A 15,238-nucleotide genomic window follows, 5' to 3' on the forward strand; every position below is an offset into this window, starting at 1 on the left:
CATTGTTCAAATATCGCAATTAATTGTACCTACGGTTTATTTTTTACATATTATATGTAATTTTTGTTATTTATTTATTTTACTTTAAAAATACTTTATTGCTCTTAGAATTATTACAATAATACTTAGCCTAAGAATACATTAAAACCATTTTATTTTGTTGTTAAATAAAGAATATATTTATTTATTGTTTTATTACTTCACCCAAAATAGGATGGGCATTATTCATAATAATCGGGAAAGTGATTAATCATGCTATTTTAATTACATAGCCCAATTGAGTAGACTGTAGGGCATTATGAATACAGACCGGCCATTATTAATAGTGACCGGACTTATTTAATTGCCCGTAACATCTTATATACACCTGTAATCTACAGGTGTTTAATTATTTTATAATTAGGAAGTTAGTACTAAAAATAGTTTTTAGTATTTCGCTTTTATCTCAGCAGTAAATAATGTTGATATCGATATGACTAGATAATTATTAGTCTTGAAATTATTTCATAATATTAAAAAATATTATGAAAATAATGAATATTTCAGAGAATGTGAACCTTTTTTTTATTGTCAAAAAAAACTATTAGGTCAACCGGGGCAAATGCAACTAAAAAATAACAAGTTTCAAGTTTGATCGGTTGCAGTTATCTCCTTTTATATTTGGTCATTTATTTGACCTATTTAGTGATTTTTGTATTTATTCAAGATTATTTTCAACCAATCAAGCAATACAGTAGTCTTATAAATAACTGGTAGTGAGAATATTTCCTAAAATTGGTAGAAAAAGTTACATTAACCCCTAGTCGGGGGTAAATGCAACTAACTGCCATAGCTCTTCTTCTATTTCATATAAAACAACGAATATAGAATATATTTATGAGATTTCATGTTATTCATAGGATTTTGAACTGGATTACCGTGTAGCAAGAACGAGTTTTCAGGAAAAATCTTATTTTTCTGATTGTGGGGCAAATGCAACTATTTGTTAGAGAATTAGTGTGGGGAATGCAAAAAACTTATTCATCGATAGATTTTTATTATTCTATATATATATACAATAACGTTATCTATACAATAACGTTGCGATCGTAGATGGCGCCGCATTATTTAGAGGAAAAACTCATGTACCTACTTTGATTTAAGTACCACTTTAAATCGCAACAAAAAAAAAATAATTTGGAAAATCCAAAAGTGCACGCCTCATAATTTTTTTTTAATAAATATTTATTAATTATTATTTTTGTTTATTTAATAACAATTAAACCACATCGAATCAGACCCTGAAAAATGAAAGGGTTCTATTCCTGAGCATACTCAAGCGTAAGAGAAAAAAAAAGACTCGATTAGTAAAGTATTTCGGTCGCTATCGTGTTAACAAGAAAAAGGATCCGCACATACAGACACACGGACGTCCAAGACAGAACTTTTTTAAACTGTTTTTTAACTAGTTTAAATAACAAAAATGACATCAAAAATATCATGAACGTTAAAAATAGTGTTTTTTCTTAATATGTGTGTGTATGTATTATCTTACAAGTGCAATGTATGATACATAAAGACATTTTAAGTTTGAAAAATCAGATGTTTCGCGCGAAGTGACAGTAGTACCCATCTCAACGCTTCGCTTATGAGGCGTGCAATAACAGTGTACTACCTACTAAGTCAATTTTAGTTTTTGGTCAGAACAAATAATATTCTCTGTGTTAAATATTGTTAAAAACGTAAACCAAACAAAATACGTTTATTAGTTAATCAACCGTTTACTAAAAATTACTTGAACAATCACAGAACTATCCTACCTATCGTTTTTAGTTACTTATATTCTTTAACCACGCTTTATCTAATTTGAATTTTACTTATGAACCCGTCTCTGGGTATAATATCGAAGAAATAATCGATGGTTCTTCTTTAATTAATCATAAAGAAAATATATTTTGACTACCAAGAAGGATACATAATAAAAATATCGACACTGTCACATCACTAGTGTTTTTAGTTTCATACAAAAATATAAGGGGCTATTGTAACTAACCTCACAGTTGCAATAACCCCACAGTGAAATTTTCATGAGGCAATTGTAACTGCATCAATAACACAAAATAGAGTCAACTAACGCACTAAAAATATAAATGAAATATGCTTAACGGCTTGTGATAATCGTGTCCAATCAAAAACACCTGCAAAAAATCACTCCTAAACAATTTTTTTGTCTGCAAAACTCGACACCTGTTTTTACGCACACCAACTTCAAAATAGCGGTTTGACACAATGGCCTATCAATCAAATAGTTTTCATCGTAGGGGCACCATCTATTACTTGTAAGATTTATTAGTCGTTGAGCTATTGAATCATAGGTGGCGATTTATTACAACAACTCTAATAAATTAGTTATGATAACTAGTTGCCATAGCCCCATAGTTGCATTTGCCCCGGTTGACCCTATATAAAAAAATGTTTACAAAATGAACTTTATAGAAGCGTTACTATTTCAAGTTTTTATTGATTAAACCGTTTATAAAATAACACGTTCTATTAATTATCAACTCATCCGAAACACAAATATATAAAAAAAAGACGGGTTGCACTCCGGGAGTGCCGGCAGAAGTGAAAACTTGATTATTAACGTTGAGCATGTTTGACTTTGATATCCATCCGTCTTACGCTTTTTCGATCAGGCCACGTGTCCTGACGCGAGTTTAAGATGTTATACCCAACGCCGCTAAAGAAGTTTTCACTTCAAAAATATAGCTTGCATAGTACTGTAAAATTGGTAAAAATGAAAAATTAAACAATTTAAATCTTTACAAATTGCTATGTAGGCAATCTAAAAATTTGCGAATTGAAGCAACAATTCATTGACAGATTGAGAAAGAGCAAGAATAATCGTAGGCGTAAACGGGCAAACGGACCACCGACCACAGCCACTAGTGGCCAGCGACAGCTACTAGTAGCCAGCGACAGTCACTTAACACATTTTTTCATTTATTTATTTTGTTTAGACGTACCCAGTGTTGTCAACACCGCCGTAATTACGGTAATCAGGAAAGATTACCACCCTCTGTAGGATTATCCATACTTAATATTATAAATCCGAAAGTAACTCTGTCTGTCTGTCTGAAACCTAGTAATTAAATAAAAATTTAAAATAAATATGATTAAAATTACGGTAGCAAAATATATCGTAATACATACTATAAAGCTGAAGGGTTTGTTTGTTTGTTTGAGCGCGCTAATCTCAGGAACCACTGGTCCGATTTGAAAAATTCTTTCGGTGTTAGATAGCCCATTAATCGAGGAAGGCCAGGCTATATATCATCACGCTAAGACCAACAGGAGCGGAGCCACGTGGGTGAAACCGCGGAGCGCAGCTAGTACCCCATAAAGAGCGTATTTATTTTGGAATATTGTAGATAAATATAATTACTAATTGTTTAAAGTAATTTTAGGGATTTTTAATTATGTATTATATTTTTATGTAAGGGTATATTATTTTTCTGTCTGGTTAAAAATATCGCACAATTTGGCAGCACTGGACAACGCTGCATTATGCGAAAATTCCCCAATAGTATGATACCGGATTAGGGATATTTCACGAACGAATTCGGTGGTGCTGACTGCTGTACTAGGCCAGTAGAAATCGACACTAAAAAACCCTAAATTCGCAAAGCACGATGTAGATTTGAATTTTTGGTATGTTGTTTGGATCAGTTAGGGTGATGTAAATCCCAATTTGCAACTTCGAAAAAGTTGTGCTCGCTGCGCACCACGTGATAAACTGCGAAAATTTTGGACTTTTTTCACTTTTTGCTCTAAAAGTCATAAACTATGCGTTTCCGACAAGTATGATTCAGTACATAAATTAAGGTTATTAAATTTGCAACAATTTAAGCCTAACCGCAGCTCTCTAAACCTTATAACGACTAAGCTGTGGCCTTTCAAAGATAGTCAGTTTTTCCCGAAATTTTCAAATTTTTAGTTTTGCTCCCGTTTGAACCAAAATATTGGCAAAACCGCTCGTTCTATGAGAAGGTCATAAAATAAAGTTGTAGAAAATTTAATTTTGTTAATTACCTATCCTGCAAATGAAAAAGTATTATCCTTTTTATGATTTTATATGCCCTCAGTTTCAATTCTTTAAAAATCTATTTCTACCTTATTTTTGTTTTTCAGATATTGTGAGTGAACTATTTGTCTCACAGACTTTGTTCTATGCTCTAATGAAAGAAAATTAAATGCACTACAACTTTATTATACGACTTTCTCATAGAACGAGCGGTTTTTGCCAATATTTTGGTTCAAACGGGAGCAAAACTAAAAATTTGAAATTTTCGGGAAAAACTGACTTTCTTTGAAAGGCCACAGCTTAGTAATTGTTATAAGGTTTAGAGAGCTGCGGTTTGGCTTAAATTGTTGCAAATTTAATTAGCTTTGTAATTTTGTTAATTACCTATCCTGCAAATGAAAAAGTATTATTCTTTTTATGATTTTATATGCTCTCAGTTTCAATTCTTTAAAAATCTATTTCTACCTTCTTTTTGTTTTTCAGATATTGTGTGTGAAATATTTGTCTCACAGACTTTGTTCTATGCTCTTATGAAAGAAAATTAAATGCACTACAACTTTATTATACGAACTTCTCATAGAACGAGCGGTTTTTGCCAATATTTTGCTTCAAACGGGAGCAAAACTAAAAATTTCAATATTTCGGGAAAAATGAACCATCTTCGAATGGCCACAGTTTAGTCGTTATAAGGTTTAGAGAGCTGCGGTTAGGCTTAAATTGTTGCAAATTTAATAACCTTAATTTATGTACTGAATGATACTTGTCGGAAACGCATAGTTTATGACTTTTAGAGCAAAAAGTGAAAAAAGTCCAAAATTTTCGCAGTTTATTATTTGCGTATAATCTTTTTTCCTACTTTCCCAAATTTTGTAATTTTGTTAATTACCTATCCTACAAATGAAAAAGTATTATTCTTTTTATGATTTTATATGCTCTCAGTTTCAATTCTTTAAAAATCTATTTCTACCTTCTTTTTGTTTTTCAGATATTGTGTGTGAAATATTTGTCTCACAGACTTTGTTCTATGCTCTTATGAAAGAAAATTAATTATACGAACTTCTCATAGAACGAGCGGTTTTTGCCAATATTTTGCTTCAAACGGGAGCAAAACTAAAAATTTCAATATTTCGGGAAAAATGAACCATCTTCGAATGGCCACAGTTTAGTCGTTATAAGGTTTAGAGAGCTGCGGTTAGGCTTAAATTGTTGCAAATTTAATAACATTAATTTATGTACTGAATCATACTTGTCGGAAACGCATAGTTTATGACTTTTAGAGCAAAAAGTGAAAAAAGTCCAAAATTTTCGCAGTTTATCACGTGGTGCGCAGCGAGCACAACTTTTTCGAAGTTGCAAATTGGGATTTACATCACCCTAACTGATCCAAACAACATACCAAAAATTCAAATCTACATCGTGCTTTGCGAATTTAATGTTAATTTCCACTGGCCTATACTGTATTTATATCAATCTATACTAATATTATAAAGCTGAAGAGTTTGTTTGTTTGTTTGTTTGAACGCGCTAATCTCAGGAACTACTGGTCCGATTTGAATAATTCTTTCGGTATTATATAGCCTATTTATCGAGGAAGGTTATAGGCTATATATCATCACGCTACGACCAACAGGAGTGGAGCCACGGGGTTGAAACCGCGCGGAGCAGCTAATGAAGAACAGAAATTTGTAATTTACCCAGTTTATTTTGTATCTTAATCGACTAACATTAACATTCACATTAGAAAGAAAGAAAGAAACCATTTATTCCAACACAAACAACACACATATAAAATTATAGCATCCATACTAATCCATACTAATATTATAAATGCGAAAGTAACTCTGTCTGTCTGTCTGTTACTCAATCACGCCTAAACTACTGAACCAATTTTCATAAAATTTGGTATGGAGATATTTTGATACCCAAGAAAGGACATAGGATAGGTTTTATCCCGGAAATCCTGCGGGAACAAGTTTTTCTTTGAAAACGCGGGCGAAGCCGCGGGCGGAAAGCTAGTGTATTATAAATGCGAAAGTAACTCTGTCTGTCTGTCTGTTACTCAATCACGCCTTAACTACTGAACCAATTTGCATGAAATTTGGTATACAGACATTTTGATACCCGAGAAAGGACATAGGATAGGTTTTATCCCGGAAATCCTACGGGAACGGGTTTTTCTTTGAAAACGCGGGCGAAGCCGCGGGCGGAAAGCTAGTTGTAAATAAATAATACCTAGGTAATAGAAAACATAAATATATGTGTGGTTGCATGCGCTAAAAAAGGAAGCCATTCAGGATACCTGAGGCATAATACATTACGTAAGATTCGAAATGTACAAAAACATCGAAACAATTCTATCTGATTTTGATTAAACTTGTGTTTTTTTTTAATTCCGATCCTGAACATGCTACTAAATAAACATGGTAATTTTAACGTATTTTAAATCTAGTGAAGTCGAGTAAAGAAGTGGCACGGGTGACCATCCTACTAGTCCTATCCTACTAGTATATAATCGGTCCCGTAATATTTGCTTGAAAGAGTAATTAATATAAATATACCCTCACAAACTTTCCCATTTATAATATTAGAAGGATGCTTGACTGTTGAGTGTTGACTGAGTTTTAATAGGTAAAAAGTTAGCGGCGAAAGTTATTTCTTTATAATAATCCATACTAATATTATAAATGCGAAAGTAACTCTGTCTGTCTGTCTGTTACTCAATCACGCCTTAACTACTGAACCAATTTGCATGAAATTTGGTATAGAGATATTTTGATACCCGAGAAAGGACATAGGCTACTTTTTACCCCGGGAAATAGGATAGGTTTTATCCCGGAAATCCCACGGGAACGGGAACTATGCGGGTTTTTCTTTGACTGCGCGGGCGAAGCCGCGGGCGGAAAGCTAGTTATTAATATCTCAAAAAATTGCTCCTTAAATGTTCCATCAGCATTAGTAATTGATCCACTTCTTTAATTATTATGAGTTTATTTTTTTATTTATTTTACTCCTTTACTTGAAAGGGATACTCATTACACGCGGGCCTTGCAGTCACGGAAGAATTCTACCTATACCCGTGGCCCCGTCGTTGATGCGGCTTGACGGAACACAGTGGGGTTTTGGTCGGTAGGAATCCGACATAACCCACGGCCCTTTCCCCGGAGGCCGTGGGTATCTATGCAAGATTTCCCCACTTAAAAAAAAAGGCCAAGCGTGCAACGGAATACTTTATATTGTGTATGTTGATGATAAAGTGGATGATGTTATGAACTTCCGCGTTATTCGGCATGTGTTAAGGATGGTTGCTTTCTATAGCATGTTGAATATGTGATGGTAATTCCAGAGTGTTTAAAGTGTGTATAAGTGTTTAAGGGATTATACCGGTGGCTGATAGAACTATCGGAACTATGTGGACTGTTTTCACATTCTATTGTCTTTTGATTTCTATGGCTAGATCCTGATACTTTCTTCTAAAAAAATCTTTAATTGTTTTAATCATCAGAAGAAAAAAACAACAAATATAAATATTTTTATAGATTCAGCCCGCGGTTCCGCGTGCGTAGTAGGCGCCTAAATGTGACGTAAAAGCTATAAGAATATAATCTATCTCTGATTGAAAGGTAGGAAGTTTTATGGCATTCAAAATTTTCCCATTTATATCAATGATAATATTGATAGCGCTCTTAATTTAACGATAAAATTATGTTTTAAAAATAAGGCAAATGATGAACTTAATTAATTATTTTTATAATATTTTATCATTAGGATTAAAGTATTAATAGGTACTCATTTAATTATCAAAAAAACGATCAAAACAACACAAATAAGATAACTCGTGCATTCACTCCTACCACTCGAATAGTTGTTATGGTCGTCATTTAAATAACGGACGGCAGCAGTTGCGCAGCATTCTTGTCTTGGCTTTGGTCGAGTAAAGATGTCTAAGAAATATTATTGCCATTTTACTGGTTAGCTAAAGTTAAAAATTGATTTATGGGTCAAGGTATACGCTTTTACAACATAATACCTGATAGTATTAAAGAGTATAGTAGTGCTAAATTTAAAACTTTTATAAAAAAACTAGCTTCCGCCCGCGGCATCGCCCGCGTAGTGTTTTGATAAAAGGTAGCCTATGTTCTTTTTCAGGGTCTAAAGATTGTCTGTGCCAAATTTCATCAAAATCGGTTGAGAGGTAAGCGGGAAAGCGTAACAGACAGACAGATCACAGACAGAGTAACTTTCGCATTTATAATATGTATTAGTAGGGATGTATTAGATCAGAGAGCCTGTATGAGCATTAAGGAATATATGGAAGATGGAAATCCATAGTAGTCCAGGATCCTTCGCCCATTTTTGCAAGTGATTACTATCAAGCTAATTTTCCGTGAGTAGTATTTTTTTTGATTTGATAATATTTATTACGCAATTTGTAGGACAATATGTCTGTTGAATTATATAAATATTAACTAAGTGAAAACAAAAAAATCAGTTAGTAATCATTTATGATGACCTTGTTATCGATACACATTGGAAAGAGGGGACTCTTTGATCAAACAATAGATTTTGTAGGACAAATATTTTTTCGAATAATTTAGATAATTATCTTGAGATTGAACACAAAAAAAACTCAGTTATAGTAGAGCCATTTTAATAGGCAACATTTGACAGTTCAACAAAATTCAACAACGTAACCTAGTAACGACAACATAGAATAACATGATATTTCGTTTTGTTAGAACTGCACATTTGCTTAACTTTTTTCAATTACGACTACATATTATTTATAATAATAATGACCGATACAAGTAATTTTAAGATTTCATTTTACTAATAAACCATTCTAAATATAATAAACAATTTCTGAATTGAAGAACTGACGTCGCTACAATTTTGTGTCAATAAACCTTTTTTATTTTTAAATACTAGAGACGTTACTCTAAAAATCGAAATCTGACATCTAGAATCGAATGCATTGATTACTTGTGAATAAAAATCATCATAAATTAATAAATTCGATTGACAAATGTTTCAAATCCGTATCGATTAATTCACTTTAATCGATGTTTTTAAGCAGGTTACCTCTCTTCGAAGATAAAATTGATAGACGTCAAATGTTGCCTATTAAATTGGCTCGACTATAGTAATAAAAATTTGAGAACCATCAAATCAAAACATTTTATCCTTGTTACCTCTGTTAGTTACCACAATCGAGAGTTTCGTACAGGAAATTATTGGGCGTCTCATCAAAATAAAGCTACTCACGGAAAATTAGCTTGATAGTAATCACTTGCAAAAATGGGCGATGGATCTTGAACTATAGTGGGTTGTCGCGTAAGAACCACAGGACAGTTCTTTGGCATATTATGATATATTATGTAAATAAATTGTAATATTGATATGATTTTAAAAGAACAACTATGGAGTTTCTTGTCAGTTCTTCTCCATAGATACTTCTTTCCGAATCGGTGGTAAATGTTACAATATGTTATGACGATTCCGGATTCCAAAGTGCTTCTAGAAGATGTCTAATTGAATAAATAAATGTTTGACTTTGAATTATATCAGTATTTTATCACGGAATACCAATACGCTCTAACATCTATGCTAAATTTTATTAGGATCCGATGAGCCGTTTTTCTAGAGGAGCAACAACTAATAACCATCCATCCAACGTTCCATCCAAACATACATAACTAACATACATACAGATATGACATTACAATCTTTTACGAAACATCCAACTCGCACTTGGCCGTATTTCCATCCAACGCTCGACGAAATGCATGATTTATGAGTCAGATTGAAATTCAACATTATATATCGAACATTGCAAGTATATTTTTATTTTTTATCAATTATTTATATTCTATAAGAATTCTTTATTGTCATTCAATTCAATTGACATTGAAATCGGAAGATTTGATAATGTCATAATCTTGGTCATAATTAATTATCAATTATCAATTAACTAGCTTTCCGCCCGCGGCTTCGCCCGCGTTTTCAAAGAAAAACCCGTTCCCGTAGGATTTCCGGGATAAAACCTATCCTATGTCCTTTCTCGGGTATCAAAATATCTCTATACCAAATTTCATGCAAATTGGTTCAGTAGTTAAGGCGTGATTGAGTAACAGACAGACAGACAGAGTTACTTTCGCATTTATAATATTAGTATGGATTAATTATAATCAATATTAAAAACGGATTACACTAAAAATCATAGATAATATAATACTCTACTCTAAAAAATGTCTTTGAGTTAGTAAGTAGTAAATTTTAAAGTATTGGTAATTGGTTAGATTTTAATTAATTTTCACTGTTATCTAAGACTAGCTGCGCTTCGCGGTTTCACCCGCATGGCTCCGCTCCTGTTGGTCTTAGCGTGATGATATATACGTACCGAAACAACTTTTCAAATCGGACCATTAGTTCCTGAGATAAGCGTTTCAACAAACAAAAGAACAAACAAACTCTACAGCTTTATAATATTAGTAATAGTAATAAATAACATCCTATCATGGTAATTTATAAATTAATTGGCATTATATTATAAATGTTATCAGACCAATTTTGAATATTATAGGTACCGTCTGATGAAAATGTTACACGTGTAACAACTGTAACTAGAGCAAGAACAGATACTTAAATTAAATATATAAAAAATGTCTGTTTGTTAAACTTGTTGTTAAACTAGATAAAAAACTATTAATGGAAATTACAACAAAATTATTAAATAAACTTTGTGTTCTTCTCTGTCTGAATAAATTCCTCCTTTTTTTGTCGTTAAAATTTGATATATTTTAATAACAGAAGTAATTAACGATACAACAGAAAAAATCTTGTAAAATGCATTAAGAAGAACAAATTTGAATAGTTGTAACATATGATTGAAGCCATTAACACTGTTTATTAAAAGTTTATATTACAAGCTGGTTCCTTCTGATATTCTTTTAACGCTTGATACACCCGACTCCCAAGATCCCGGTCAATTTGTGTAAATATTTTAACAGCTCTCTCACGCAGCAATGGTATAGTTGGACCCAGGCTATCTAGAAGATTACTCATAAAGCGTTCCTTCTCTCCGTCAGACATTTTTCGATACTGCTGACCGGCTTGTGCTGTATTATTTGGTTCCTTCTGGACAATCTCTATCAATTTCGATCTATTCATATCCGTATATATGCTTTTGGTCCATTGAAAGAGTTTGGATAATAATTTGGAGTGTCTTCCCCGTTATCACCTACAGGTCGTTTTCCGTCTCTAATATAAGTGTTGGCTTCGATCGGACGATTAACTTTGATTTTATTGACGTTAACATCTAAACGGTACATATGAGTGTCTCGATAGACGAAGGTTCGTGCTTGGAAAAGCTTATCTGGAGCTCCGTCTATACCGGGTACCAAATTGCACGGGCAGAACGCCAGTTGTTCTACTTCTGCGAACTGGTTGACTGGGTTTTTATTTAGAACCAATTTGCCGACTTCTGTGAGAGGATATTCGTCTGTAGGCAGTTCTATTGTCACATCAAATACATCGATGTCACTGTTCAATGCTTGTTCTAAAGTCAGTATCTGTAGGTAAAATGTCCAGCTCACCTGCTTTCCACACGCAATCGCTTCGTACAAATCTCTACTGAAATAGTCGGGATCGGTTGCATCCAGATATCTAGCCTCTTCTGTTGTTATACTGGCTCTACCTGCATCGGGACGGAAATGTAATCTAGCGAAGTATATATCACCTTCTTTGTTCTGCATCTGGTATGTGTGTATGCTGAATCCAGCCATATGACGATAGCCTCTCGGTATACCATCATCACCGAACACAGTAATGAACATGTTTAACGCCTCAGGATTGAGCGTTAAGAAGTCCCAAAGCATATTGTTGTCGCGTATACCGGTCGAGGGGTTTCTCCGTTGACTGTGGATAAAAGCAGGGAACAGAATTGGGTCCTTCACGACAAACATGGGAGTACTGAAGCCCAGGAAGTCGAAATTGCCTTCCTGCGTGTAGAACTTCACGGCAAATCCCCTCGCCGCTCGGAACATATCTGAGCCGCCCCGTTCCACAACAGTTGGCGAGAATCTCACGGACACCGGGGTTTTCTTGCCGATGCCGTTGAGGAAATCTGCCTTTGTGAATTGTGTTATATTGTTTGTGACTTCTAGATACCCCGTTGCACCAGTGCCCTTGCCGTGAACGACACGTTCTTGGATTCTCTCCCGTGTTAAGCGAGTCAGGGAGTCCATGAAGAAACTGTTGTACATCAGGTTTTCGTTCAATGTGGATGTGTCACGGCTCTCAACGAGTGCGCCATTGCTTGTTGTTAAACGAGTGCATACGCCCTGTAAATATTAAAATTGTTTGTATAAAAGTTTATCAATTGCTAATATTGTTAATAAATAATGCTAATAAGTTTGTAAGGGATAAAAAAAATCTGGAAAGGGAAAATATATCTACGCTTATTCGTTTTTTATAATGTTTCTCCTTGCATATTATCCATCTTTTTTATTTAAAAGGAAATGTGTTTTGTAAGAACTGATAAACACGTTTAAATTTATTGCATTTTGCATAAAAAAGCTGGTAATTAAAACCTATTTGGCAAAATTCAAAGATACCAAAATAGTCGTCGTACTCCATGATGTGACTGTATTGCCATGACGTTACCTTGAAATTTCACTCTCAACCCGCCTAAAGAAGTTTCACTTCAAAAAATTACTAATAAGTATTTTAAGTACTTACCTCAGTTCTCTTCTTGTATAATAAAATTTGATCTCGAACAGGGTCTAGTGTCTCATCGCATTGACATGACAGACTAATTAATAGCAGTATAATAAAAATTTGTATTTTTTTAATTTTTTTTAGAATTTTCACCAACATTGTGAACGGAATGAATAGAATTTGCTATCGCCTTTGTTATTTATATGTTTGAAAATTACTTATATACATACAGGTGTTCAAATATTTTATTTAGTTGTCAGGAAATTAGAACTAAAAATAGATATTTTATAGTATTTTGCTGTTATTTCAGCAGTCAATAATCTTGATATTGATATTAAAATAATGAATATCGAAATCACACCCTCCATTCGGTCTTGACAGAATACCAGCGCTGTAGTCGCAGCTTGCTGCGATTATGGCAGAAAGCTGAGTCAAGACCCTTTTCTGGATATGCAGTGCACACACAGTACCAGATTCTCAACAAACATGGCGTCTAATTTATGTCTAATTTGTAAATGTATATAATGTATGTATAATGTATAATGTTTGTAAATGTATCGTACTTTCTTTTTTCTTCTATTTTGTGTTTTCTTCTTGTGTGTGTACCTTTATCTAGAAATAAATGTCTTTTCTTTCTTTCTTCTTTCTTTCAATAGGTATGTCAGAGAATATGAATCTTTTTTTCATGCCAAAAAACAATAGATTGCCTTAAGAGCGTTCATGCCCTAGAATCTGATTGCCGGAAATGCTGATTTCAGAAGTACGAAAATAATATGACTTATTAGGTTTTTAGTAATTATATTTAATATTATATTTTATAATGTTATTTGTAACTTCATAATTTGTTTCTTGGCTTAAAAAAATCTACATTTTGAGTATAGTTTGCCCATTACAAAGGTTTTTTCACAGGACGTTTTTGAACGAAACTTTACGCAGACGCTTTTAAAAAAAAGACGTGTGGCACTCGGATACTGCCGCGGTAAAGCTATTGCATAGCATCGCATCTTTGTGCCGGTAGGAGTGGGGGGTGTTAGGTTTTTTTCGTTACAAAATTTTTACATTCGGTCGCCGCGCTCAGTCTGAGATAAAAGCTATGCATTATGCAATAACTTAAAAATCGTAGGTCAATTTTTATTTTTTATATCAATATCAATAAAGAACTCTTACTTGTTAAGAAACATATTATATTAAACGGTAAATAAGGTCTCAATAACAAAAAAAAACGTTGAAAATCTGAGCATGTATTTAGTATTACATAAAAAGGTTGTTACTGGGTATTCCAAAACTTGAAAAAAAAAATTAAAATAGAACACTCTATGTTTTCACTTTTTGATATTTATTATAATAATTAATAGTTATACGTATATTATGTATTCTTTTAGTGCTTCCGTTTACATTAAAATTGATAAAAACGTAATATAATATATGTTTCCACTGTTATCAACTCATCCGAGACAACTTTGTGGCGTTCGTTAGCACAGTTTCGTGTAGAAAAAAATGAAATTTAAAATTGTAATTTTCCAGTAATATGCCAGTAGTATATATATACAAATATAGTATATAAACTCTTATTATTTATTATAGTTTATACGTTAAAACCGATCATAATTTCATACAATTTCTACCGTTTCGTAGAGGGCGTTTATTTTGATCTAAAAAGTTCCCATGATAAAATAATCAATCGCTGCAAATTGTAGAATTTTATTTAAACTTCTAAAAAAATCTTTGTTTTAATTAGGGATGTAACGATACCGATACCGATGTATCGGTATCGCCGATTATAAAACAACCGATATCGAAATCAAATATTTTATAAAGCGCGCCGATTGAATGAGGCGGTAGGCAGCCCGCGCGCGGACACTTTGTTTTCTGAATAAAAAAATGTTGTGTGGTTTTATGAAACCACGGTAAAAGTGAAACTTAGGCACAAAATTATCGTATTTGTACGATAATGACTCCGAACACTGCTTTATACCTACTCGGCAGCCGACCGTCACGCGACATGCGCTACACAGACCAAAAAGTTTGAGACGATGTAATAAAAGTTTCACTTTAAAAATCTACCAATAGTAAACTTTGATTTCTTACTGACTTTATGTAATACTTTAACTGACTTTGTAAAATGATATTACTAAATTAATGTTTTCTTTGTTCTTTGAGTTTGCATTTTTATTAAAAAAAAATACGATTTACAGTCGAGTTGTGTAGGAGTTGTCGAGTTGTCTCTGTTGGTGTAGGTACCTTTTATGCATAATAAGTGCATAATCTATAATTTATTTACCAAGCTATCGATATAAGTATTGGTATCGGTATCGCCGATTATATACAGTAATATCGGTATCAGTATCGTATCGGCAAAATCATCTATCATTAAAACTAGTAATGTAACATCACTAGTTTTAATAATCGGAAGATAAAACAAACAAATATAAATATTTTATCAGATTCAGCCAGCGAGAT

The 15,238-nt window shown here is 33.1% G+C and overlaps 1 protein-coding gene, 1 long non-coding RNA gene and 1 pseudogene across 3 annotated transcripts in view; all 3 read right to left on the minus strand.

Annotated features, from left to right (window-relative positions):
- The window catches only part of LOC149476629 (uncharacterized), a 444,465-nt gene that overhangs the window by 408,344 nt on the left and 20,883 nt on the right, over positions 1-15,238 (minus strand). The window lies entirely within an intron of this gene.
- Positions 1-15,238, minus strand: part of LOC149476641 (catalase-like) — a 28,177-nt gene that overhangs the window by 3,569 nt on the left and 9,370 nt on the right. The gene's annotated exons all lie outside the window — the stretch shown is intronic.
- LOC149476642 (catalase-like) lies at positions 10,926-12,952 on the minus strand (annotated as a pseudogene). The gene is made up of 2 exons (XR_016317831.1): positions 12,800-12,952; positions 10,926-12,402 (listed from the first exon to the last, which is right to left on the minus strand). The product of XR_016317831.1 is annotated as a catalase-like (transcript).

This window comes from Colias philodice, chromosome 27 (genome assembly GCF_061535455.1).
Source record: "Colias philodice isolate Cphi_HAF_F1 chromosome 27, ilColPhil1 Martin Lab GWU primary, whole genome shotgun sequence".
Lineage (NCBI taxonomy): Eukaryota > Metazoa > Arthropoda > Insecta > Lepidoptera > Pieridae > Colias > Colias philodice.